The sequence below is a fragment of the Erinaceus europaeus genome, chromosome 7, assembly GCF_950295315.1.
Source record: "Erinaceus europaeus chromosome 7, mEriEur2.1, whole genome shotgun sequence".
Classification (NCBI taxonomy): domain Eukaryota; kingdom Metazoa; phylum Chordata; class Mammalia; order Eulipotyphla; family Erinaceidae; genus Erinaceus; species Erinaceus europaeus.
Genome location: NC_080168.1, coordinates 40,184,381 through 40,212,271, shown reverse-complemented (window position 1 = coordinate 40,212,271; position 27,891 = coordinate 40,184,381). Strand labels below are relative to the sequence as shown.

The window sequence follows — 27,891 nt, the reverse complement described above, 5'->3', positions numbered from 1 at the left end:
TTAGGATCACATTCAAATCTAGTCACCTTACAAAGGCCTCATCTTCAAATACCATTACATTGGGGGTTAGGTTTCAACAAGTAAATTTCAGGGAGTATAAAATTCAATTCATAACAAAAAATTATGTGAACAAAGTAGCTTGAAAGTTATCTTTATAGAAACAAACTGGGGGTATGGATCAACTTGTTGATGCCCATGTCCAGAGGAAAAGCAACTGTAGAAGTCAGGCTTCCCATCTTCTGTACCCTATAAAGATCTTTGTTCCCAGAAGGCTAAAGAATAGGGAATCTTCTAATGGAGGGGATAGGATACAGAACTCTGGTGGTGGGAATTGTATGTAATTGTACTGCTCTTATCCCACAATCTTGTCAATCATTATTGAATCACTAATAATTTAAAAAAAAATAGAATCCACTTTCAGGAGATCTGAAACTATAATTAAACTATCTTCTTTGGTGATCTGGGTCTTAACACAAGTAACTCCAAGTTGGGTTCTGCTGTCTTTTTTTTTTCCCCCAGCAATTTTTACCTTTCATATGATACAGTCTAGTGTAAGTTTGCTTCCTGTTTGGTTCTATGCCACTAGGGCCAGCAAACTGTAGCCATTTGCTCTGCTGGGCTGTCATTACTGCCAACTCTGACTGCTTAGGCCTGGCTACTTCTGATGCTACTGCCACTGTAGGCCAGCTGCCAGTTCTGCCCATATGGCTTCATCCAGTCCAGTTCAGGCCCCCTGCTACAGGGATCAGCCCATCACTAGTTGGTACAGCTCACCCATTTCCAGTTGAGGCCCTGCCTCTGGGGCCACCATTCAGATCCAGTGAGGACCCTTCCATCCACAGCCTTAGTGCCTCTGTGAAGAATCACATAGTGGGAACACAACATCAGTCATTTGTAACATTAGATCAGGACAGAAATTTGAAGAAAACCCCAAACTTGGGTGGGTGGGGGATAGGAAAGGGCAATGAAACAAGAATGTAAGGGACATAGATACTCCTATGTTCATAGTTGCATAATTCACAATAGTCAGAGTGTAAGCAGCCTAAATGCCCATCAACAGATGACTGACTAAGAAGTTATGGGATATATATTCCATGGAATACTGCTCTGCAATAAAAAATATATTGTGTCCTTTGGGACAAAGTAGATGGAACTGGAAGTGATTATGCTTAGTTAAATAAGGCAAGAGACTAAAGAGATGCCCCCACCAGCAGGGGAAAGCTCTGTCTCTCTATCCCTCTCGATTTCTGGCTGTCTTTATCCAATAAATAAATAAAGATTTTTAAAAAAGAGAGTAAAGACAACTACCAGATGCTTTCTCTCATATGCAGAATCTAGAGTTCAGATACACATGAAATTGGAAACAAACAAACAGAAGAAAGCAAACTGTTTCTAAGACTTGTGAGCACTATAGTGGTTATCTTTGGGAAGTGAGAGGATGGGGATACAGAACTCTAATGGTGGGTGTGGGATGGTACTATGCACTGTAATATTACAATCTTATAACTTACCATTAATCACACACACAAACACACACTCAACCCAGAGAACTGTATCAGAAATGGAAAAAAAGTAATTTTATCAAAAAGTAATTTTGTCTGATTTATCAACGGAAGCCCTAAAGACTAGAAATAATTAGGAAGATATATTCAAACTTCCAAGTGAAAAAAGGCCTCCACCCATGAATGTATTGTCCTTATATGTTATCAATCAAGTTTGAAGGGGACACAAAGAGCTTTTCAGACAAGCAACATCTGAAGGAATTCATCACTAAGCCAGACCTACAAACTATACTAAAGGAACTCCTACAAAATGAAAATATAGAATTACTTCACCCATAGGGGGAAAACGAATCTAAGGTAATAAGGAAAATTCAGTGAAGACTATGGACTTGGACAGAAGATCTGGGGTCAGTGGAAGGTGGAGAGGGGGTGGGTTATAGCAGGGAAGATGGTTCAATGGACTTCGATGGAGGAATGTTGGTGACTTAGTGTTGATGCATTTTGAGAGAGTGACAATTTGTACTTACAAAATACTTATAGGCTTCTAAACCAAGGTTATCTAAAACAAAAACAAACAAAAAACAAAAAAAAAACTATTGCTAATTTCTTTAAAGCTCTCTTTAGATGACTCTTTGCAGAAGACAATGACTGATGGGGGGTGGGGGGGAGTGCATGGTCTTTAGTGTAGGTGGCAGTAGACACATCCTACTTCTCAGCTTGCTTCTTTTGTCTGGGCCTCAAGGAAGATGGGAAGACTCCTCCAACATTCTGCTCCTAACTTTCTGCCCTCAGTGTACATTTTCTACCTTGATGAGCTAATTCCCTCTCACATTCTCAGCTCTTACTGTGTGAATGGTTCCCAGAATCCATCCCTGACCTTGATTCTGGGTTCTACTTCTGATCCAAGAATGTACAACAATTCTGATCCAAGAATGTATAACAATTTTAACCAGCTGAGGGCCGGGCGGTAGCACAGTGGGTTAAGCACACATGGTGTGAAGCTCAGGGATGGGTGCAAGTATCCAGGTTTGAGCCCCTGTCTCCCCAGCTGCAGGGGGGGGGTCACTTCACAAGTGGTGAGGCATGTCTGCAGGTGTCTGTCCTCTCCCTCTCTTGGTATTTCAGTCCTCTCTCGATTTTTCTCTGTCCTATTCAACAAAATGGGAAAAATGGCCTCCAGGAGCAGTGGACTTAGTGCAGGCACTGAGTCCCAGTGACAACCCTGGAGGCAAAAAAGAAAAAAAACAAACAAAAAAAAATAGGGCTACAATTTTAACCAACTAGAGCTACTAACAACTACTAATTGTACTATTCCCCACCTCTTTTTCTAATGCTTTTTTTGTTTTGCAGTTTTCAGTTTTGACTATATTGTGAAAAGCAGAGGTCCAATGTTCAAGAATCCAAAAGGAAATGAGAAAATACAGGAGCCAGTTGATGAAATACGGCAATTAAAGATATGAAGCCTGATCCTATGGGATTATGACTGGCACTGTTAAGTTTCCCAGTTCTCCTAGTTATTAACTTCTCCATTGCTTTGAAACAAGAAGAAACTAGTGACAAAGACAGTGAAGAGCTGACTAGCTTCTAAATTTTAACAGTCTTACAAAGTATGTACTTAGTGAAATTGTCTCCTTTTCTTCTCAAGTTCATTCTATGTTCGCTTTCTGATCTCAGGATAGTATTGCTTCTCCTTACAACTCTCTAAGTTGATATTTTGAATAAGTAATCTTTAGATTTAATAGTTCAGTGAATGGAGGGGGACAAAATTGAAGGTGTCCCCTCCCCCACCCCAAATGCCCCATGAACATCTGTTCCATTTTTTAAAACTTCCTTGCACAAAATGTTCCTGGACTCCTCATTCTTGGAAAAATAAAGGAGCTTTCCTTCGTGACATTCCTTAGTGTGACTTTGAATTTCATCTCACACCAAGTACAAGTTCATACTAGAAGCCTTGCAGGCTATCAATAGAATGCTACTCACCCACCTTATTTTAAAGCTGAAGCATGTTAAGCCCTCTAAGCCTCTCCTCATAAGACATACCCTTCATCTCCCAAATTAGTCCTGGTGCCTCCACTGGATCTCTTCCAAGACACAGATGTTCTTTTAAGCTTCATGCTCTACTACAATCTATGCAATAGGCTACAAGCGGTAACAGTTCTTTTGTCTTAAAATCCTTTAATTTAATTTAGACTCCATATCTTCTACTCCAAGCTGATAGTACTTATTAGAAAAAATACAAAATGTCTCTTAACTTGGTTGACTAGAGGTCACATGTACAAGAAGTGTATTTTCAGTAAGAAAATAAAAAAATACTTGGGGCTGAGGGAAAGGTTAGCATAATGGTTATATGAAGACTTTCATGCCTAAGGTTCCTAAGTGTCAGGTTCAATCCCAGCACCACCATAAACTAGAGCTGAGCAGTGCTCTGAAAAAACAAACAAAACAAAGCAATCCAAACCAAACAAATATCAAAGTGCTTCATCCCTAACCTTGACCCCTGATTGCCCATCTGCAAGACTCTGTTTCCTAGCAACTTAAGCAGCTTTTCTTCTCATCATAGTGACTCCAAATGGATTCACTTTGGAGGCATAAGCTCAGAAGTGACTTCCCCCACAAAGTCTTCTTTAATGCTCCAACTAGAAATTACCTGTGGCTCCTCTGAATACTCTATATACACTCCTTGTATATCAACAACAGTCTTATCCAACTCTTATTATCCTTATTTATTGTCTGACTTTTAAAAATTGCTTATATATTTTACGAAAAAGAGAGAGAAAGAGATCAGAACACTGTTCCAGCATATGCAATAGCAGGGATTGGATCCCAGACTTCTCTCTCACACACACAAGTAAGTATTATTGTTTGTTTGTTTTTTGTGTGTATCTTATTGTTGAAACTCAGGATCTCAACCTAGTAGTGTGTGAACTAAGGTCAACTTGCATATGAATTTTGTTGGGTACACATTTATTATGTATGTGTGCATGTTGATAAATGATGAGATAGATATAAATATATATAAAGATATAGATATATGGATATAGATACAGATACAGATTTATATTCTCCAAGCCAGGAGATAGCTCAGTCTGAAGAGCATGTGGTTTACCATGACTAAGCCCTTGGTTCTAGACTTTGTTCCATTTGAGAGGCACCATGGATAGCACCTTGAAGCTCCCTGAAAAGTGGAGTAATGCCCTAGTCCTGGTACCTCTAGGATATGCCCATACATCTAGAAATTCCTTCTCTATGATTCCTTACTGCCATACCAACTTTGTCAACTTCAACCAAACCACTACTGGTGCTGCCACCCTGCATTATGCTGCTATTGAAATCCTACAGTGGACTGCAACCAGAGATACCAGCCTAAGAATTCAACCTCACAACTCTTCAAATCTGGTGAGACCTTTCCAAACACATGGGACTACCTACATCCAAGTTAGATGGCATATCATTTAACTCAGTAACAGATACCAGATTAGACTAGGGGTTTAGGGTACTGGATACAAGTGTACATATATCCATAAACAAGGGGCAATCATATAACTCAAAGTCAAAGTGCTTAATAATGGTTGAAGTGCCTAAAGAAGGCATCATAAATTCTGTAATCGATTTGATTTAGACCAAATTAGCAGAATAGCCTAGCAGAAAGGCCCAAAGAAGACAGATCCCCAAAACCTAAGTCTGGTTGTGCTCAACAAATGATACTCAATGCCTAAACAACTGAGAGAAAAATCTAAGATAATCAGATAAAGAAAGGACTACAAAACTTGGATAAGGACAAGAGACTGGCCTACCCAATAATGGCCTGTTTGGTCAGTATCACACCATCTGATCATCTGGGTTCCTAGTTAGGGAACCCTCAGATTCCCATACACATACAATGAGTCTTGACCTCTAAAGGGTCCTTCTCTCCACTACCACTAGTTGCTTCCATAAGGAAAAGTGTCTTGTGGGCCCTCTCAGGACCTTGGCTCTACCATAAAGCAATGACGGTAGGAATAACCCCAGTCTCTGAAGGAAGGCTGGGGGTATCCTACCCTTCCAATTGAAAAAAAACTGGTCCTGAAATGATTGCAGCTTGCAATGTTCCTCAGATATGACCATGAGCTATAAGCTCAGACCACTAGGGACTTAGAGGTTACACAGGCTCTGGCACTAAATACAAATATGCATTTACATATGGGCCCTGAAGCAGGTGGATGGAGGTAAGTAAATAGTTAATGTTAGCCACAAAATTCTTTTTTATAAGAATGGGAGCTACTCCCTTCCCTAATCCAACTTTCTAGCCCCTTTCTCCACTCTAACACCATTCTCTCACACAATATTCTTATCCAACCTCATGCTAGCTACCAAACTCAAGCAAAACTACTATAATTGCATGCCCCCACCTCCCCCTTCCTCTGAAGTGCCTATAATTTACCCCTGAGGAAATATGCATTGTGAAACTTGTGATCAAACCTTGTATGGTAATTCTTCATTTGTGATCAAATAGTTTATAGGTCAACATGCGGCTGTGCATTGTGTTGCTCTGTGCTTGGGTTAATGATTACCTTGACCTTTTACCTGGGCAATGGGTATATGTACTTGCTTTCTCTCTCAAATAAACGAATTGTCCTCCGAGGCTTTTCTCAGGGCTGACTGCTAGTCAACCTGTGCACGTTACCCTTGACACACTGAGCTGCCCCAGGACCCCTGGTGAGTCCGCTCTGACCCTCCGTCGCCCAACAGCTGGTGAGGTGGGGAACCCAGAGCAAGCTGCCCCACACAGAAACATGCCTAAAATCCCTAATCTCATCTGCTCTGATCCTACTTTCTGGTTCCTGTTCATTAACTATCTTGTCTCAGCTTAGGTCATGCCACTTTCCAGACACCAAGTTACAGATGCTACCATGACTCCACCCCAACTTCTCTGGGCAGATGACCTTACCAATGTCTCCTGGACCCTCGCATCTCCAGTGTTCTGGTCAACTAGGGAAAGATAGAAAGAAACAGGCTGGGGGTATGGATCGACCTGTCAATGCCCATGCTCAGTGGAGAAGCAGCTACAGAAGCCAGAACTCCTACCTTCTGCTCCCCATAAACAACCTTGATCCATACTCTCAGTGGGGGAGAAGTGGTAGGATCAAGATAAGAGGACTCTGCATTCCAGCTCCATCAGCACCCAGAGACAGAAAAAGAAAATGAGAGGGACATATGGAGGTAGTTATGATGTCATGAGTGGCTCAAAGGGAAAGAGGAGTGAATCAGAAAAAGAAGGGGAAACTATGTATAAATGTGGACAGATAGTTGTAGAGAAGATGGTTGGCCCATGTCTAAAACCTTAGGGGAACAGTGGTGGATTGCAGTGGGGAGAGTGAAGATTCAGAACTCTGGTGGTGGGAATGGTATGGATTCAAATGTCCATCATCATGTAATTCTGTAATATAAAAATATAAAAAATAAAAAGAAAAGTGGAGTAATGCTGTAGTATTTCTCTCTCTAACTAATAAATGAAAAGTTTGGGCCTGCAAGGCCACTCAGTGGTATCATGCATGTAAAGGTCCTAAGTTTATTCCTAGGTACTAGATATATACCTTTTGTCATATGTTAAAAGGCTGGAGACACAAAGCAAACAAATAACACCCTGCCTCTCCCCAGAGGGGGATATTTGAAGGAACAAGAAGTAATTTGTGAACAAGCTACAACTGTAATTTCAAGGTGGCACTGCAAAGTGTTTAATAGATGAGATGCCAGAGTCAGACTGAGGTGGATTTACATCTTGGCTCTGTACTTTGAATGTTATAATGATGGATAAATTCTTCAATCTTCTGTAGTCTCCTCATCTTTGATTGGCTCCCTTTTGAGACCTAGATTAGGTCACTAATCATCTCTGCCCTACAGACAGATGGTGGGGTGTGGGGTGAGAAAGGGCTGTTGTGTCCAGTCCTTGGCACAGTGTCTGGACATAGTTAAATGTTGTACTGTCAGTCAAGCAGTCCAGACTTCTTTATGGCACATATGAGAACATCCCCATATAGTTTGTGTTGTCTCTACTATAATAAAAATGGCTGCCTAATAGCCAGAATTTACTCCTATGGGTGATTGCTGGCGCTGTGTGGGTGTAATGGAAAAGATCAGTTTGTCACCAGGAGTCTTTGCACATCATGGACATGTAAAGGCCAGCCCTCAGTCTGCAGCTGCAGCTGCTATTCGCAGCGCTGGGGCTTCTAAGATGGGATTCTGGGGCTCAGATTTATTTTCTGCCCAGTGCCTTTCTTTGAAAAAAACTCTACTCAGCTGCCCTGACTGTCACTTCTATTCTACAGCACCCTTGTTTTCTTTCCCTCCCTGATTGAAAAGTGTTTCCTCCCTCAGTGGACTCTTAGAAAATTCAGAGAAATCATCCACACCCTTTAGAAAAATTATGAAGCACCTCAGAATCCTGCTAAGCATTTTATATGATGTAATCTTATTCAATTCTCACAAAATACTGCCAAGCACATCCCATTGTTACTCCATTTTTTAAAGTGAGGAAACAGAATTGCAAGGAAGTTAAATAATTTCCCAGAGATCAGAGTTAGTAAGAGGGAGAGCCAGTATTTGAAAACATTTATGCTTCACAAAATTCATGAACCTAGTTAGATAGTTTAGCCTGTGAGAGCAGCCTGTGGCCTCCAAAGCTGCAGGTTCAATCACTGGCATCACATTATGCTGAAGTTCATCTCATATCTCATTTTCTCTGATGATAAATAATAAATAAATCTTGAAAAAAGATTTATGGATCCATGGTCTTTTTGCTCATTTTAAGATTATTTATTTAGGGGTGACTTAGAAAGCAAGTGAAAGCAGGACCACTTTAAAAAATGGGGAAAAGTATATATTATTGATAGTTATAGAATCAGCCCATGTGGTCTGGGAGGTGGAGCAGTGGATAAAGCACTGGAATTTCAAGCATGAGGTCCTGGGTTCAATCCCTGACAGCACATGTGCCAGAGTTATATCTGGTTCTTCTTTTCTCTTATCTTTCTCATTAGTAAATAAACTCTAAAATAAATAAATAAATATAATCAGCCCATATTTGTGACCTTGGGAGAACTACTGTAGTCTCCAATGGAGGAGATGGGGACACAGAACTCTGGAGGTGGGAACTGCATGGAATTATACTCATATTATCTTACAGTTTTGTAAATCAATATTAACTTACTTATAAAAATTTAAAAATAAAAATTATTTGTTTATTTATGAGACACACCAAAGCGCCACTCAAATCTGGCATATCCAGTATTAGAAGCCAAACCTGGGCCCTAGAATCCATAGTCTAAATTTTATAATAATAAAAACAAAGTATAAAGGAACCTATTAGTAAACTGGGACTGGGCAGTGGCACACCTGCTTGAGCACACATGTTACAGTGTGCAAGGACCCAAGTTCAAGCCCCCAGGCCCTATTTACAAGGAGGAAAGCTTTGCAAGTGGTGAAGTAGTGCTGCAGGTGTTTCTCTTTCCCTCCATATCTTCCCCTTCCCACTTGATTTCTCTCTGTCTTTATTATATATATCTCATATAAAAATAAATAATCTGATCTTCATGAATAGATCTGCTACTATGTAATCATGAAATCTAAATCACCTGAAATCTCCCTGTCATTTGTGAGAGAGAACAGAACCTGGGTGACCTTCACAGTGTTGGAGTGACTGAACCACTTATTATACCAGATCCCAATTCCCAGAAGAATTAGGCTAAAGGGAAAAACAAGAAAGGCCTTGCTTGATTAATGAGTAGATAACATAAGAAATAATGTCCAACTGCTACTGCATAGTAGAATTTCTCAGGTATCATTCTATCATGCCACTACATAAACATAATGTACACAATATCTACACCAGGACCCTGTTTTGAGCAGTTTTCCACAAGTATCTGAAGACTGATCCCAATATCAAACCTTCAGTTTATATATATACATGTATAAATTAAACCATTGAGGTTGGGCAATAGTGCGGAGGGTTAAGTGCACAGGCGCGAAGCACAAGAACTGACTTAAGGATCCCAGTTGGAGCCCCCACCTGCACGGGGGTTGCTTCATAGGTGGTAAAGTAAGTCTGCAGGTGTCTTTCTTTCCACCTCTCTGTGTTCCTCTCCTCTCTCAATTTCTGTCTATCCTATCCAACAACAATGACAGCAATAACAACAACAACAACAACAATAAACAACCAGGGCAACCAAAGGGAAAAATAACTGCCAGGAACAGTGGATTTGTGGTGCAGGCACTGAGCCCCAGTGATAACCCTGGAAGTAAATAATAATAATAATAATAATAATAATAATAATAATAATAATACACTTCATAGACATAAATACAAGACTACAAAGTTTCTAGAAGATAAGGAAAAATCTGGGTGACTTTGGGTTTGGAAGATGGGGAGGGGCAGACAGTGGTGCACCTGGTTGAGTGCACATGTTAAAATGGGCAAGGACTTAGGTTCAAGCCCCTAGTCCCCACCTGCAAGGGGAAAGCTTCACAAGTAGTCTCTCACCTGCAGGTCTCTCTATTTCCCTCTCTACCTCCCATTTCCTCCCAATTCCTGGCTATCTATATCCAATAAATAAATAAAGATAATAAAAAGTTTTAATTTTTAAAAAATAAATTCACCTAAATTCAAAATGTGTCTGTTTTTTATCAATTGCCTCAAATACATTTAGGTGAAGTATCTTTCCTTAGAAAATACATTTCTTCTAACTCTGAGATTTTCTTTTACTCCTAGCATGATAATGAGGTTGACAAAAGCCTCATTTCCAGGTTTACTCCATAGATCTTGTAGACAAGCAACGGTACTTAAGTCATGTGACATTACTAGGACAGCTTTGAATCACATTTAGACTAAGTGAAGAAAATGCAGTGATCAGTTAGCAAAGTCTGCTATGGCTTTCAGAATGTTTATCTATTGACCACAAATAAAAGTCTTGATGTCTTAACTTTGAAAGATATATCAACAGAAGGATTCCATACATTACAACCACAACTCAGACAATTATAATCACCACCTAAAATATTCCTAAAAGGGGTGGAGGTAGATAGCATAATGGTTATGCCAAGAGATTCTCATGCCTGAGGCTCTGAAGTCCCAAGTTCAATCCTCCACACCCTCATAAATCAGAGCTGAGGAGTGCTCTGGTTAATACACACACACACACACACACACACACACACACACATATATTTATACACACACACACACATATATATATTCCTAAAAGATGTCTTATTCTCAGATTCCATCAAGATAAATTGAAAAATATCTTTAAAAAAATTTTTTTGTAACCATGGTTATTGCTGGGGCTCAATGCCTACACTTAAATCCACTGCTCTCAGTGGCCATTTTTCCCCTCCTTCTTTTCTTTGTCTCTCTCTCTCTCTCTTTCCTTCTTTCTTCTTGATAGGACAAAGAGAAATTGAGAGGGGAGGGAAAGATAATTGAAGAGAAAGAGAGATACTTGTAGCACTACTTCATCTCACATGAAGTTTCCCACTTGCAGGTGGGGACTGGGGGCTTGAACCCTGGTCCTTGAACATGGTAACATGAATGCTTAATTAGGTGTGCCACTGCTCAGCCCCTAGAAAAAATTTTCTTGTTTTTAAAGTTTTAATTTTATTTATTTATTTTCCCTTTTGTTGCCATTGTCTTTTTATTGTTGTTGTAGTTATTATTGTTGTTGTTATTAATGTCACATTGTAGATAGGACAGAGAGAAATGGAGAGAGGAGGGGAAGACAGAGAGGGGGAGAGAAAGAGAGACACCTGCAGACCTGTTTCACCGCCTGTGAAGTGACTCCCTTGCATGTGGGGAGCCGGAGGCTCCAACCAGGATCTCCAATGGGGATCCTTCCAGTCCTTGTGCTTTGTGCCATGTGCGCTTAACCCACTGCACTACCACCCGACTCCCAGAAAAAATTTTCTTAGCTTAGAACTTACTTCATCAAGTTTACTCATGTATTTAAGTCATGTATATAAGTGGAAGAAACTATGTATCTTTAAACCTGTTAAGTTCAAAAGTCTAGCCATTGAAAAGCATATGCATACATCTTAAGTTATGCATGTACAAACTATTGTATTTACTGTTGAATGTAAAGCATTAATTCCCCAATAAAGAAATTTAAAAAAAGACATATATAATAAAAATGTATTTAAGTCTCTTACCTCCCATAACATCACAATCTTTTCTCAGAGACAAAGGAAAATTATCTTAAGTGTACATACATATCAAGTCTCTCATTATATTCATGTATTTTTGCTTGAGTCTAACTTTCCTTCTGGGACTTATTCCCTAGTAGATGACCTATAGTCATATCTCAAACTTATTTTACATAAATGGCCTAAGCCTCCAGCATCATTTTAAAAATTCTACACTTTTCATGTCACCCTAGCAACCCTACAAAAGACTTTGGCTACCTTCTGTGAGGTTTAGATTTGTTATCTAATCCTAACTAAGGAATTGAAATTTTCAGACATAATATCAAAAAAAAAAAAAAAATCCTCTTAAATTTTCCTTTGTAGGGGTCAAGAATTCTACATAGTTTGGAGAAATGTGAAATTGAATCCCTGAGACAACTTTAGCCTTAAAAAAATTTCATCATATCATATGGTCTTGTCAATATTTCCATTTTATAAATAAATTAAAAATATTTCTTCATTAAATAAAAAGTGATAATTTCCCATAAAGATCCATCTGATTAATGGGCCATCTGAACCTTGTCACTTTGCGGAGGCTGGACGCAGAGGACAGAAAATCCAAGCTCAGAAGAAACACAGTCCTTTATTCCCCTGGGCCCCTCAGGGATGGGTCCAAGTGCAGTGGTTCGGGCCATGTGGAGCTAGCCAAAAATGACCGACCCCCTACACTTCTGTCCGAGGTAAAAAAAAAAAAATGCGGAGAGGGAAGGGGAGGGGGAGGGGGAGGTGAGTGGGGGGGGGAGGGAGAGGGAGAAAGTAGGAGGGCTTTATAGGTCAACACCCAGGAGTGATGTGTCATGACAGGATTGGTTGGGAGAGACACTTGAGTATATCTAGGGAAGTGGCAAAACCTGAGGGCAAAGACTGCATCTGCATAATTCCCCAACAGAGCCTCCCAAAGAAAAGAACGGAAAAGAAAGGAAGTCATAGTTAAATATCTACTGGTATCTGGAAAAGAACAACAGCTACCCAATAAAACATTTGTCCTTAAGAATGGAGCTCTAAGGGCCATTTGGTGGTGCATCTAGCTATGTGCATACTGCACAAGGACCCAGGTTCAACTTGCTGTACCCCACCTGCAAGAAGAAAGCTTCACAAGTGGTGAAAAAGGGAGGCCAAGTAGTGGCCCACCTGGTTGAATGTACATGTACAGTGTCCAAGGACTGGGGTTTGAGTCCCTAGGTCCCACCTATGGGAAAAGTTTGCAAGTGGTGAAGCAGGTCTGCAGATGTCTCTTTGTTTCTCTCCCTCTCTATCTCCCCATCCCCTTAATTTCTGGCTCTCTATCCAATAAGTAAATAAAGGTAAAAATAATAATTTTTGCCATTTTTTTTCTCTTTTGTTGCCCTTGTGGTTGTTATTGCTGTCATTGTTGTTGGATAGGACAGAGAGAAATTGAGAGAGGAGAGGAAAATAGTGAAGCGACCACCTTGCAGGTGGGGAACTAGGGGGCTCAAACCTGGATCCTTACGCTGGTCCTTGTACTTTGCGCCATGTGTGCTTAACCCACTGCATTACTGCCCGACCCCCAATAATAATATGTATTTTTAAAGTGCTGCAGTTGTCTCTCTGCTTCTTTCCCTCTCTACCTCTCCTTCCCTCTTAGTTACTCTCAGTCTCTATCCAAATATATATTTGAACTCTGCCTTAAGAAGAGAACTCAAATTTAATTCATTTTGCATATCCTACATTGAAAAGGAGAAATGGCCGTTCCCGGAACATGGGGGACTGAGAAGCTGCTAGTGGCTTGAGCTCCGACCACAGTGACTGGAAAGGGTAAGATTTTTTACCTTTAGTAGGCCAGTCAATAAGGGGTCCAAGCAGTGACACCAAGGAGGTGACTATAACTTAATTTGGGTTAAAAAATAGAGTAAAAACAAAGGGAAAAAATTTTTTTCTTTTAAATTATTATTCCCAAAGTGCACCCCCCCCTTCCCCCCCCCCATAACTAGTGTCAGGGAACCAGCTCCTAGCAGGCTCCCCTGCTGAATTTCTTTCTTTACCAAGATTCCTGTCCCACCAGGGGGTATCACTCATTCTAAGTCTATTCCCTTCTGAAACCTTTGGCCTTTTTTTCTTTCTAAGTAGCCAACCAACTGCTTCTGCTCAGGCAGCTCCCCTCCCCCCTCCCCCCATAGCTAATTAAATAATAATAAATAAATAAATAAATAACTCTCCCTACCCCCCCACATAGCTAATTAAATAATAAAATTATAATAAGAAGAATAATAAGAAACTCTTTCCTTTCACTGCTCTTTTATTACTGTTCTTTGACTTATCTTTTTCTTTTTTCTCTCTCTTTTTTTTTCTTTTCCTCATTCTTGTCATCCTTTCTTCCTTAATCCTTCAGCTTTTTGAATGCACTGATACACATTTGGGAATTATTTAGGAGAAGAAATCTGACTCAGACTGGACTCTCTCTGCGTGTATCTCTGCTCAACTTCCCTTCCTCCTTTAGCTACCCCTAGAATATACAGTGGATAGTAGATTTGCATAACTGTCTATTCCTGCTATCCTTGTCTAGTCCTGAAGGGTTTTTTTTTTTTTTTCATTTTTAACAATCAGCTGCCTCTGCTCAGGAGGCTTGAGGCAATCTGGGACAGGGTGTTTTACCCTGCTCTATTTTATTATTAATATTATATAAAGGCATACATCTCCCCCCCCCTTTAGGTTGATCAGAATTAACTCTTAGGGTATCTTTCATTGCTAGGGTAGTGGGCATCTTATCTATTATGAGAGGAACTTGTCTCGTTACTCCTACCTCCTCTACAGACTCTCCCCTTCTTCCTCCTCCTAGCTAATTAAAAAATAAAATAAAATAAAAATATAATAATCACTTAAAAAAACTTTCCTTCCACTGCTCTTTAATTACAGCTCTCACAAGGCTAGACATGGACCTTCCATATGACCCAATAATTCCTCTCCTGGGATTATACCCCAAGGACTCCATAACACCCAACCAAATAGAGGTGTGTACTCGTATGTTCATAGTAGCACAATTCATAATAGCTAAAACCTGGAAGCAACCCAGGTGCCCAACAACAGATGAGTGGCTGAGAAAGCTGTGGTATATATACACAATGGAATACTATGCAGCTATCAAGAACAATGAACCCACCTTCTCTGACCCATCTTGGACAGAGCTAGAAGGAATTATGTTAAGTGAGCTAAGTCAGAAAGATAAAGATGAGTATGGGATGATCCCACTCATCAACAGAAGTTGAGAAAGAAGATCAGAAAGAGAAACTAAAAGCAGGACCTGACCAAATTGTAAGTAGGGCACCAAAGTAAAAACCCTGTGGTGAGGGGTAGACATGCAGCTTCCTGGGCCAGTGTGGGGTGGGAGTGGGTGGGAGGGATGGGTCACAGTCTTTTGATGGTGGGAATGGTGTTTATGTATACTCCTAATAAAATGTAGTCATATAAATCACTAGTTAATTAATATGAGAGGTGGAAAATTAATTGTATGTCTCGAAGTTTTTAAAACACAGACTGAGTCTTTTTAATATGTAGGCTGTGTATTTGATATGCGGGCTCTCTCAAAAGCCTAGACCAAGTAGATCAGAAGCAACCAATAGCACAGCTATATACAAGATACTGGGTACTGTACAGCAAACCCTAACAAAAGGACTTTTCAAAGTTAACCCAATTACCAAATGTGATGATAACATTAACTATCGATTGTCTTTCTGAACCCTCAGACAGCAGGAACCTCACATCTCCACTATAGAGCCTCTACTTCCCCCAGTCCTGAAACCTTTGGATAGGGCCCACTTTCCCGTATGACTCTCCCAATCCATATCAAATAATATTGCATCTGCCGATCGCAACCTAATCAACACAATGAATGCCACCTCAACATGCTTCACCTCAGACTGTGTCCAGAGAATTCACATGTGGAATGACAACCTTTCAGCTTCATTACTCGGGTAAGACCTTTCCTTACATAGTATTCTCAAATTCCATCCCAGGTGGTTCACTTTCTAACAAAGTCCCAAAACCTAGATATACACCAGTTTCTGTGAGAGAGAGCATATGTTCACACGAATCCTTAAACTACTGCAAAATATATACCTGAAAGCAGAAGAACACTAGAGTTTGCAGTGAGTACCCCCCCAACACTTCCTCTCCACTATTCCAAGCTTTGGGTCCATGATTGCTCAGCAATTTGTTTGGCTTTGTATGTTAACTCTCTTTTCAGTCACAAGCTTCCAGACGCCATCAAGATGCCGGCCAGGCTTCCCTGGACTTAAGACCCCACCAATGTGTCCTGGAGCTCCGCTTCCCCAGAGACCCACCCTACTAGGGAAAGAGAGGCAGACTGGGAGTATGGACCGACCAGTCAACGCCCATGTTCAGCGGGGAAGCAATTACAGAAACCAGACCTTCCACCTTCTGCAACCCACAACGACCCTGGGTCCATGCTCCCAGAGGGATAGAGAATGGGAAAGCTATCAGGGGAGGGGGTGATATATGGAGATTGGGTGGTGGGAATTGTGTGGAGTTGTACCCCTCCTACCCTATGGTTTTATTGATTTATTCTTTCTTAAATAAAAAATAAAGAAAAAAATAAAAATAAAGAAAGTAAAAAAGGAGAAACATCCAAGCTTTACAAAATGGTCTTTTAGCATATGACTGATTTGGAAGACCAGGAGTAAGCATAGAGTTGAGACTCTGTTAAGAGTAAGACCACACTAAGGGATTCAGGTTTTTGAAATGATTTGATAACTAACCTCAGTGCACCTTCTCCTGCTCCCCTCTTGTGTTGGTGGGGATTGAATCGAAAAAAACCATTGGGCAATGTTTTTTCCTCCTCCTCCTCCTCCTCCTCTTCTTCTTCTTTCTTTTAAATAAAGTTTTACAATTTCCTTACTAGCAGTTGGTAATTTTTATTTATTTATTTATTTTTATTTTTAAATATGTTACTTTTGGACTCTTCCAGTTTACCTTTCCTTTAAAATCTTTGGTTAGGATAAAAGGGAATGTTGATGCTGTACTAGACTGAGGGCAAGGTTCAAAACACTATGCTGCAGTTAAAAGAGAAGAAAATATCAAATGCAGATAACTAAAACAAATAAATTCTGGAGAGTGAATATAAAGGTTCTGCAAAAGACTTTCATACCTGAGACCCTGAGGTCCCAGGTTCAATCCCTAGTAACACCATAAGCCAGAGCTGATCATTCTGGTCTCTCCCTCATTTTCTCACTAACACTCTCTTGCTAAAAAAATAAATAAATAAATACATATATATTTAAACTTCTTTATTGGAGGATTAATGGTCTACAGTAGATAGTAAAATACAATAGTCTGTATGTACATGCATAACATTTCTCAGTTACGTACAATTCAGTCCCCACTAGGTTCTCCTCTGCCATCACGTTCCAGAACCTGAACCCTCTCCCCGACCCCAGAATTTTTTACATTGGTGCAATACACTAACTATATATATCTTTAATAAAATTAAGCAAATGAAGTCTCAAAAAGCGTAATGATAATAACCCAAATTGATTCAGACTCAGTGAAAACTATGGTGGTTACCAGAAGGAATTAGGGTAAGGGTTATAGGAAGTATTACAGAGGGTGGTTTGTTTATTTATTTGTGAAATAGAATATTTTAGTAACTTTTGGAGTGGGAGTAGTGAGCTGTATACACACATATAAACACAGCTGTTGAACTACTAAACGTTTACAGTATTATAAGCCAATATTAAAAAACTACCTTTAAATGAGGAGAAAAGATGTTCCTGTATAAATTTTGGAGCAAGTAAGTCTATAGAATATAAATTTTTAAGTTTTTAATTCACTACTTAGAGGCTTGGGTGAACACTGGTGTGTTCAGTGAGTAGAACAGAAGACTCACGTGTCTTAGGTTCTAGATTCACTCCCTGGCACCACACTTACCAAAGAAGGGCTCTGACCTCCCCCTTCTCAAAACAAATAAATAGATCTTTAAAAAAATTTAATTTCAGGGAGTCAGGCGGTAGTGCAGCAGGTTAAGCACACTGGCGCAAAGCTCAAGGACTGGTTAGGATCCTGGTTCGAGCACCCTTCTCCTCACCTGCAAGAGAGTCGCTTCACAGGCAGTGAAGCAGGTCTGCAGGCATCTCTCTGTTTCTCTTCCTCTCTATCTCCCCCTTCTCTCTCAATTTCTCTCTGTCTCTATCCAATAACAAGTAAAAATTAAAAATTAAAAAAAATTTCATTGTCCCCAATATCCCGATCAATCTAATGATTTATTCATAGCCAATAAACAAAACAAAGATATTTTGTATTTTGTTGGTTTATATAACCTAATTGTTGATGATGTACTGTATTAGGAAAGACCCTGGCTTTTTTTTTTAATGCTATATATTAGTAGATGATGGTCATGATTAGCAAGCCTTGTGTGTCATAATAAGACACCATCCCCAAGGACTCAAAGTGGAATTCTCACAGTGTCACATGGCATAATTGCTGAGTGTATAATAAACTACTATTTCTCTTTCCTATCAAACTGCCCAAAGCTCATCTTTAATATCTATTATGAGAACTTCCACGCACCTGAGTTTTCCTTAAGATAAGAACTCTTCTTAGGACATTTTCATATTTATAGAAAAGATAAATCACGACTTCCAATTTCTCTCCCACATTTCTCTGGAAGGTTTATTCAAGGTCATGCTGAATTTTTTTGTAGGAGAAAAATTATATTCACTTTGGTCAAGATGGCATTTTTAACTCAAATGAAATAACCCCTGACACCAAGATTTTCTGATATAATTATTTTAGAGAAAACTACTGACACAAAAATATGTGTTGTATCATTCTTGAAAATTAGAGTTTGCTGTTCCTTCTTCTATGGTCATTAGAAATATGTGTTATTTATAGGTCTGATGAAATAGATACTTTGTGTATATTTTACCTCATCAGTTCTACATACTTAAAGTGATTTATAGGGTAATGTTCCTAAGTACATTGACTGAAATTGTTCTCAACACAACCCCACAATGCCCCTTCAACTCTATTCCCTACCATATATAGTAAGGCCAATCAAGAAGTGAGTTTGATGATTTTTCTGAAAGAACTAGTTTTGCTGATATGAAATACCAGCTTTCCTTTCCAGAATTTCCCAGTTTTTAAAGACAGAGAAATAGAGACTTGAGCTGAGAGGCCCTCATGGGGGAAGATTGTTCATCCCAAAATAAACTCTTCCTGCTCAAGTTAGAGCCTCAGGCTTAAAGTCTCAAAGTCCTGGAACCAGAACAATACAAACATGGGCTAAGTGGAATGGGACAGGAGCATTTGTATGTGATGTGATCATTGCTTTGTTAGTGCTGTCTCAGTGACACATTGGGAATGTATTTAAAGTGTGTGTGTGGTGGTGGGGGGGGGTGGGGGGAGTAGTTACTCAATAGAAAGGAAGACCAGGTGCCGTCTGCTGGTGAGGAAACCAAAAAGAAATCATAACTGTTTTTGTAGTTTGTTTTTAGTTTTTGTTTTAACTGGACAGAGACAGAAAGAAATTGAAAAGAAATGGAGAGAAAGGAGAGAGAAAGAGAGACACCTACATCTTTGCATCACCGCTTGTGAAGTTATTCCCCTGCAGGTAGAGATCAGGGACATGAACCTGGGTGCCTGAACATTGTGACATGTGTGCTCAATAAAGAGTGCCACCACCTGGCCCCAACTGTGCCCCTCCCCATGCCTCCACCCCCTTATCCCCACCACCAACAAAGCTGCTGTTTGCAGGGATTGGCTGAAGAATCCAAAAATCATCATCCTGTGCTCATGTTAAATTGGAAAGGTTCAATCCTCCAATAATCCTGATATGGACATTTTTATTCTAAAATTTTACGCTATCAAACTCTGCCCAAGGAGGTAAATATTACATAAAAGAATATTTTATGGTACTGGGGAGGGGACAGCATATGGTTCTGCAAAAAGATTTTCATGCCTGAGGCTCTGAGATCCCAGGTTCAATCCCCAGCACCAATGTAAACCTGAGTTGAGCAGTGCTCTGGTGACTCTCCCTCCTCACTCCCCACCCCATATCTTTCTTTCTATATATCTCTCTTAGACAGAAGTAAATAAAATATTTTAAAAGAATGTTCATTTTGCAATTATAAAGAAAACAAGCATAGTAATGGATTCTGATTACATATATGTAATACACACATATGCATGTCACACAATGAAATGGAATAAAAAAAGGAACATTTTTATACCTGTCAACATGGAACAATGTGCTCAAGCTATATAAGGGGGGATTAAGCAATTTGCAGAACAAATTTATGATGCAATATGATATACAGTATTAATAACATAAAAGGCTTCATTAAACCAACTACAGATTTTTTTCTTTTTTCTACATACCAGGAAATGTTTGTAACCAGGATAACCCTTAAAAGATAACTTTTAAAAGAAAAAAGGGTAGGAGTAGATAGCATAATGGTTATGCAGACTTTCATGTACCAGATTCAATCCCTTGCACCATCATAAGCAAGAGCTGAGCAGTGCTCTCATGAGAGAGAGAGAGAGAGAGAGAGAGAGAGAGAGAAAGATCACAAAGTTTTTGTGTAATATTTCACTATTTAAATGTCATATATTTCTGTAGCCCCAGGAGTTAGTACAGTGGATAAGGCATTCTCAAGGACTGTCAAGCATCAGGTCCTGCCTGAGTTTGATTTCTGGCATCATATGTGCCAGAGTGATACTCAAATTCTCTCTATATATATATCAAATCTCTCTATATTTCTCTGTCTTTAAATTAAAAATTTTATTTAAGTAAATAAATAAACTTTATACATTTCTAAAATAAAAATTTTATGACCTCTTGGAAAAGACTATTTCTATATATTCTTTTTCTAGAAGTTTATTCTGCAAGAAAGCACATACAGCAGATAGCAAAGATTGTTTAAAATTATTTAGCTAGGGAGGTAAAGTAAAACCATAGGGAAAAAAAAAAGGTAAGGGGGTTGGGCGATAACACGGCGGGTTAACATGGCACATGGTGCTAAGCACAAGGACCAGAGTAAGGATCCCAGTTTGAGCCCCTGACTCCCCACTTGCAGGGGGGTCGCCTCAAGAGCGGTGAAGCAGGTGTGCAGCTGTTTATCTTTCTCTCCCCTTCTCTTGTCTCCTCTCCTCTCTCAATTTCTCTCTATCCTATCCAACAACAACATCAATGGTAACAATAACAATAACGACAACAAGGGCAACAAAATGGGAAAAAAAAAAAAAAAGGTTTCCAGGAGCAGTGGATTTGTGGTGCAGGCACTGAGCCCAAGTGATAACCCTGGAGGCAAAAAATAATAATAATTAAAAAAAGAAAAGAAAAGAAAAAAAAATCTCATAAAATATACCAAAGAAAAAGCAAGTAATCATGGGGCCGGATGGTAGCGCACCTGGTTGAGCGACATGTTACAGTGTGAAAAGACCCAGGTTTGAGCCCCTGGCTCCCACCTGCAGGGGGAAAGCTTTGCAAGTGGTGAAGCAGAGCTGCAGGTGTCTCTCCATCTCCTCCTACCCTCTCAATTTCTGGCTGTTTCTATCCAATAAATAAAGATAATTAAAAAATTAAAAAGAAAAAAGAAAAGAAAAAACAAGTAATCTGTGAAAAAAAAAGCCTGAAATTCCACTAATGAGAATTCAGTATTATCAGTGTGAAGCTTTTCTTTCTGTGTCAATTACACACTACTCTGTATATTTTATTTGCAGCTCTCTGCACCATATAACTTTAGAAACTTTTCCACTTTAAAGAAGCTCTTTTTCATTTCCTATGATGCATCTTAAATTAATTTTAAATAAATCCTTTGCAGTCTTTCCTCCTTTTGCAATCCCTTCTCTTTGTTAACCTAGTTTAAGTATTGTTTTCATGCTGTCACTAAGGATAGAGATCCAACATCTTCCAAAATAGAGATGAAGGAAACGATCGGATTTCTTTAATGCTGGACTCAGCATAATAATTTTGGCTAACGGAATAACTGCTGAACAGTAGCACACATGCTCCCATGAATAAACGGTTGGTTGAAAGTTCTTACAAACCTTGACAAATTAAGAGAATATTACCCTCAGGTGAAATGAAAGTAACTGGGAAGATCAACTTAATCTGCTCTGAATCCTAGTGAAGAACAATGTAAGCCACTAGGAAAACTTATTTAGAGAAGTCCAATTTATGTCATTTTTCTCTTTAGCTGTCAGAGCAACTGTAGTGCATTGAAAAAAGTGGAGATAAGAGGATATGCAGCGCCAAGTGTTAAAGGAAATTTTTATTTAAGTGCCTGATTTGGCTAAGAAGGAAGGGAGGGACAGAAAGTGGAGTGAAAATGATGACAGTTTAAGGCTTGTGTCTCTGGCTACGTGAGGCCCTACTGTATTACACTCAAGAGTTATTTTAGGATGGTCAAAAGAGTACTTGAACCCTGAACAAAGAAACTCTCTTTGCCTTATCCTATTGCAGATTGGAGTAAAGTGTTTCAAGAGCCCAGAATCCAAAGTAATAGTGAAACCCCAACTAAAATGCTAGTGAATGGGTGATATTTTGGTTTACCTTGCCTCTAAAGAACTCTAATATTCTCTCTCTTTTAATTGCCACCAGGATTACTGCTGAGGCTGGGGAACGGCACTAGAATCCACTGCTCCCAGAGGCTATCTTTTTTCTCTCCTTTCTATTATACTTTATAGGATAGAGAGAAATTGAAAGCAGAGGGGAGACAGAGAAGGGGATATATACATGACCAGAGCACTGCTCAGCTTTGGTTTATGGTGGTGTAGGGGATTAAAACCTGCAACTTTTGAGCCTCAGGCATGAGTCTCTTTGCATAACCATTATGCTATCTATCCCTGCCCTATAATATTCTTAAATCCACGTTGTGTCCTGATTCCCTGTCACAGTTTGGTCAAGAGAACATTTAGTAGGACAGAAGAAACATAGAGTGGACATCTGATATAGCTGGTGACAGGTACAGCAAGAAAATCTCGTGCTGGGACTTTCACGTGAGAAGTCCAGGTTCAATCCCTGGAACTACCAATAGCCAGAGTTGTGTGGTCCCCACGCAAAGATATTTTAAAAATTAATGACTCCAGCTGTCCTTTATACTTGATTTTAGCAAGCTTGCCCTCACAGAACTGCCCTTACATGTACACTGAATTTAGAAGGAAAATGCAACACTTAGAATACTTACTTGAAGTCAGTTTTCCCTGGCAAATAAAGTGATTCAGGAATAGTGGTCTCTTCAAGTCTTTTCTATGACAGAAATAGGAGAATACATTTAAAATAATTATAAGGAGAACAAAATATGAACAAGTCACACCACTTTTAGTTGTATATATATTTGTCTTCACTGTAGTTTCCATGCAAACTTTTTCAGATAGAAAGACAAGGCATCAAAGGTCCCAGTTTAATCCCCAGCACTGCATAAGCCAAAGCTGAACAGTGCTCTGGAAAAAAAGAAAAAGAAGAAGAAAGAGAGAAAGAAAGAAAGAAAGAAAGAAAGAAAGAAAGGAAGAAAGAAAGAAAGAAAGAAAAGAAAAGAAAATGCAGAGACAAAGAAAAGAGAAACACAGAGAAAAATACCACAGCGTAATAAAAGCTTCCTTCCCTCCAGTGGGGGCTGGGCTCAAATCTGTGCCCATGACAAGTTAGTTGATAATATAAAGTTCTCTCCAAGGTCAACTTTTTTCAGTATCCTTTCTGGAAAATATCTCTATGACAAGTTAAGACATTAGTCCCAAGTCCCAACTTAGATTAATGCTAGCTAATTTAGCTTTCTCCTTCCTTCCATTAGTCTGAACTTGACTCAGACCCAAATGAATAAGGATCTCTCATCTCAGCAATCAACTTTCAGTTCAGTCCACCTTACTTATGGGGTTAGCTTTTAACTTCAGATATTTGGAGTGCTAAAAGTTTCACTGGATAACTGGCCAAAAACCTGCAGTGCCCTTTCTGCCTGTAATGTTATCTTGTACTATTCAAATTATAATGTGCATGCAGTTAAAAGAAAATAACTCATGGGCTGGGGAGATAGGATGCTAGTTATAGAAACAAACTTCATGTCTGAGGCTCTGTTTCGAGCACACCACTACAAACCAGAGTTGAGCAGTACTCTAAAAAAAAAAAAAAAAAGGAAGGAAGGGTGGAAAGAAGGAAGAAAAAACTAATACAGTAATAACAGTTGTCATCTATTGAATATAGCAATTACATATAGTAGGTAGTATTATTTCCCTTGTTTTTACCAATGAAGAAACTCAGGAATAATTGCCTTGGTATTTTGCCTGTGGTAAAGCAGCTAGAAAGTGGTTGTAAAGAGATTTGACCCTGGGTTTTCAGAGTTCCAGTGTATTTTAAACTCTGGAGGAAATATGCTAAGGCCCAAAGTTTATCATTTTGTTTCCCACACCAAATAATAAATTTGTTCACGTTTTTAGCATAATCTTTTTTTTCCTGATTTAATTTTTCAATAGTTCACTTTTTCACATGGCACTTAAAACATTCAGGTAAAATATCTTTTCCAAGAACTTCAGGTTACCTTATATCCATGAGAAGAATGCTTTCAGCAGCTGTGCAAATTCTGCCACACTAGTAACATTTAATAGCCATATCAGTAGAGAAGATATTTAAAGTTACAATCCGGTGGTTAGGTCACTCCTTCCTTCACTCCATCCTGGCAAATCCTCCTGCTGTTACTCTTTTTTTTTTTTTTTTTTTGGGAGGTAGCTGTTACTCTTTTCACGTGCCTTTCCACCCTAACTTGGTTCTCTTCTTACACTTGACTCAAACACATTCTTAAAAATGTCATGGTAAGATAGATAAGAGGGGTGCACCCTTCTTATCTATTTTAAAAATTGTAGAATTGGGAGACCAGTTAAAGATGTTTTCTGGTTGACTTAGATCATGCTAATAGTAAAGGGTTAGAGGTGTGTGCAGATTTAGGTTATTCTTTGGAGCTTGAAGGAACTACTAGTGAATTAATTTGAAAGCAAGTGCTTGAACCACAGGCCCAGACTTTCTCCACTGAACTACTTTTCAGGCTCACTTTCTTCTTTAAATAAGCAATTTCATTAGGAAAGTGAGCCTGAGAGGTAATGCAGTAAAGCAAGTTTTGAAATCGCAAGTATGAGGTCCTGAATTCAAAATTCAGCATCTAGTGAGCCAGAATGATACTCTGGTTCTTTCCCTTCTTTCCCCTCTACCATTAACTTTTAATAAATTTTTGTTTGTTTGTTTTTAAAGAAGGAAGTTGGGCTGTGTGGTGGCACACAAGGTTGAGTATACATGTTATAATGCATAAGGACTCAGGTTCAAGCCCCCAGCTCCAAACTGCAAATGGATAGCTTCATAAGCAGTGAAACACTGCTACAGGTGTCTCTCTTTCTCCATTTCTATCTCTCCCTTCCCTCTCAATTTCTCTTGATCTGTAGCCAATAAATAATAAGGTAACATTTAAAAAATGATTGAGTGCACATGTTACAGAAAGGAGAAAGTGTGTCGGGAACAAAGACTTTCCAGATTTAGAGGTGGAGGTGGATCCAAGGAGAAAAAAAAAACAGTAAAGAAAGTTGAGTAGAAACTTGTGAGCTTAACAGAAAACAAGCCAAGTGTGGTGTCATAGAAATTTCAATGAAGACCAATTTTAAGGGAAAGAAGGTCAAGAATATGTAATGGCATAGATAGAAGAAGCTAAGGGGCCAATTGGGGCACACATGATCGAGTACACATGTTACAATGTGCAAGGATCTGGGTATGAGCCCTAAGTCCCCACCTGGAGATAAGCTTTGCGAGTAGTGAAGCAGGGTTGCAGGTGTCTCTGTCTCCCTCTGTCTCTGTCTCCCACCTTTCCTCTTGATTTCGGGCTGTTTCCACCCAATAAGTAAGTAAAAATAACAAAAAATTTAATAAAATAAAAAAAGAGAGAAACAGGAAGCTAATACTAGAGAAATAACTGAATTAGGCAACACAGAAGTCATCTGGAGAAATTGGTGAGTTCCACTGGGAGGAAAGAGAAAGAAGCCAGACTAGAGTTGAGACTCAGGCATCCTGGAAGGTGGCACTGTGTTGGACTCTCATGCATGAGATCTTCCTAATACACCCCTTTAATCATTCTCATTTAACATACCAAGAAATTGTGAGTCAATTATTTTCCAAAATGGTCATTCTACTTGTAAAATGATGACACCAAGAATCCAGACCTAATCATTGCATGAATTACATCATGTTGATGCTTGTTTAACTACCACTACCACATAGGTGCTTGGTGAAAACTTGTTCAATTATGGAGAAGATAGTAAGGCCAAGATGGAAGTAAAGAATGGAAGTCATAGGAGTTGGGCAGTAGTGCAGTGGGTTAAGCGCATGTAGCACAAAGCTCAAGGACCAGCATCAGGATCCCAGTTCAAGCCCCCAGCTCCCCACCTGCAGGGGAGTCGCTTCACAAGTGGTGAAGCAGGTCTGCAGGTGTCTATATTTCTCTCCCCCTCTCTGTTTTCCCTTCCTCTCTCCATTTCTCTCTGTCCTATCTGACAACGACATCAATAACAACAATAATAACTACAACAATAAAACAAGGGCAACAAAAAGGGAATAAATAAATACAAAAAAATTTAAAAAAAGGAATTCACCATGATGTGTTATATGCTTTTATATTTAAGCTCATGGAAGGCAGAGAGGAGAAAATAGGTGAGACTGTTATTACAGTTATTTTTTTAAAATATCTAGGAATAAACTTAACAAGAGAAGTGAAAGACTTATATACTGAAAAAAATTTGCCTTCACTTAAAACTTTTTATTTATTTATTTATAAAAAGGAAACATTGGCAAAACCATAGGATAAGAGGGATACAACTCCACACAATTCCCACCACCAGAACTCCATATCCCATCCCCTCCCCTGATAACTTTCCTATTCTTTAACCCTCTGAGAGTATGGACCCAAGGTCATTGTGGAATGCAGAAGGTGGAAGGTATGGCTTCTGTAACTGCCACTGAACATGGGCATTGACTGGTCAATCTGTATTCCCAGCCTGTCTTTCTCTTTCTCTAGTAGGGTGGGGCTCTGGGGAAGCAGAGCTCCAGGACATGTTGGTGGAGTTGTCTGTCCAGGGAAGTCTGGTCGCATCCTGCTAGCATCTGGAACCTGGTGGCTGAAAAGAGAGTGACCATGCAAAGCCAAACAAATTGTTGATCAATCATGAACTTAACGGCTGGAATAGTGCATATGAAGAGTTGGAGGGGGTCTCCATTTTGTAGATAGCAAGTAGGCTTGTTTTAGTTATATTCCAAAGGGCCTGTGGCTATACTAGTTTTTTTTTTTTTCTCCCTGATATACAGGTGGATCCAAGTTATTGTCTGGGGATTGATGTCATGGCTGGAAAAGGAACAAAAATCTGGATCAGGGAAGAGAGTAGCTCCCTAAAATGGGAAAGGTGTATACATATTGGTTATAAATATAAATATTGTAAACCCCATCTATTTAATTTGGTCTGGGGCCTATATTCAGCTAAGGAGCCTATGTGACCTCTGCACCCCTGTAGATCTGAGCTCATATTCTGTGGTCATGAGTAGGAACATTCTAAGCTTCCCCAATATAGATCCATCTTCCTCAGGTAGAGCATAGAGTATGTTGTCCATCCTCCCTTCAGAGGACAGAACATTCTTTACTGTTGTTGATCCAAGTTAAGGGCAAGGTCCTATGGGGGGGCACAAAGGGGTCTATTTTGTTGTTTCTAATAGAGATGACTGGTAACAATGGAGAGAGGGATTTATTTGAGGTCTAGGCCCATCATGTCTGTTTGGGAACCTCAGGACTCTCTGAATAGGGGCCCAGCTGATGGGGTGGTCTGATGGTGACTAAAGAGTCATCGTTAAAGTATGCCAATCTCTTGCCCTTATTCAGCTTTTCAGTCTTTGCTCTGATGAGGTTAGCTTTGGAGTGAGTGAGAGAACTGTAATAGGAAGTAGGTGAGGAGGGCATCTAAATCTAATTAGATACTATTTCATTAAGAACTTTATACTGACTCACTGCAGACTATTGTGTACTTTTGCTTTCAGGTATATATTTTGCTCTAATTTATGGATGCATGTGAACATATGCTTTATCTCACAGGACCTGGTCTATATCTAAGTTTTGGGACTTTGTTAGGAAGTGAACCTCCTGGAATAGAATTAGAGAATACTATGAAAGGAAAGGTCTCACCCGAGTAATGAGGGAAA

General features: G+C 39.4%; 1 long non-coding RNA gene across 1 annotated transcript; it reads right to left on the bottom strand.

Annotated features, from left to right (window-relative positions):
- Positions 1-774: 774 nt before the first annotated feature.
- LOC132539272 (uncharacterized) lies at positions 775-24,369 on the bottom strand. The gene is made up of 3 exons (XR_009550536.1): positions 24,212-24,369; positions 22,868-22,929; positions 775-853 (listed from the first exon to the last, which is right to left on the bottom strand). It is a non-coding gene; the product is annotated as an uncharacterized LOC132539272 (long non-coding RNA).
- Positions 24,370-27,891: the final 3,522 nt, after the last annotated feature.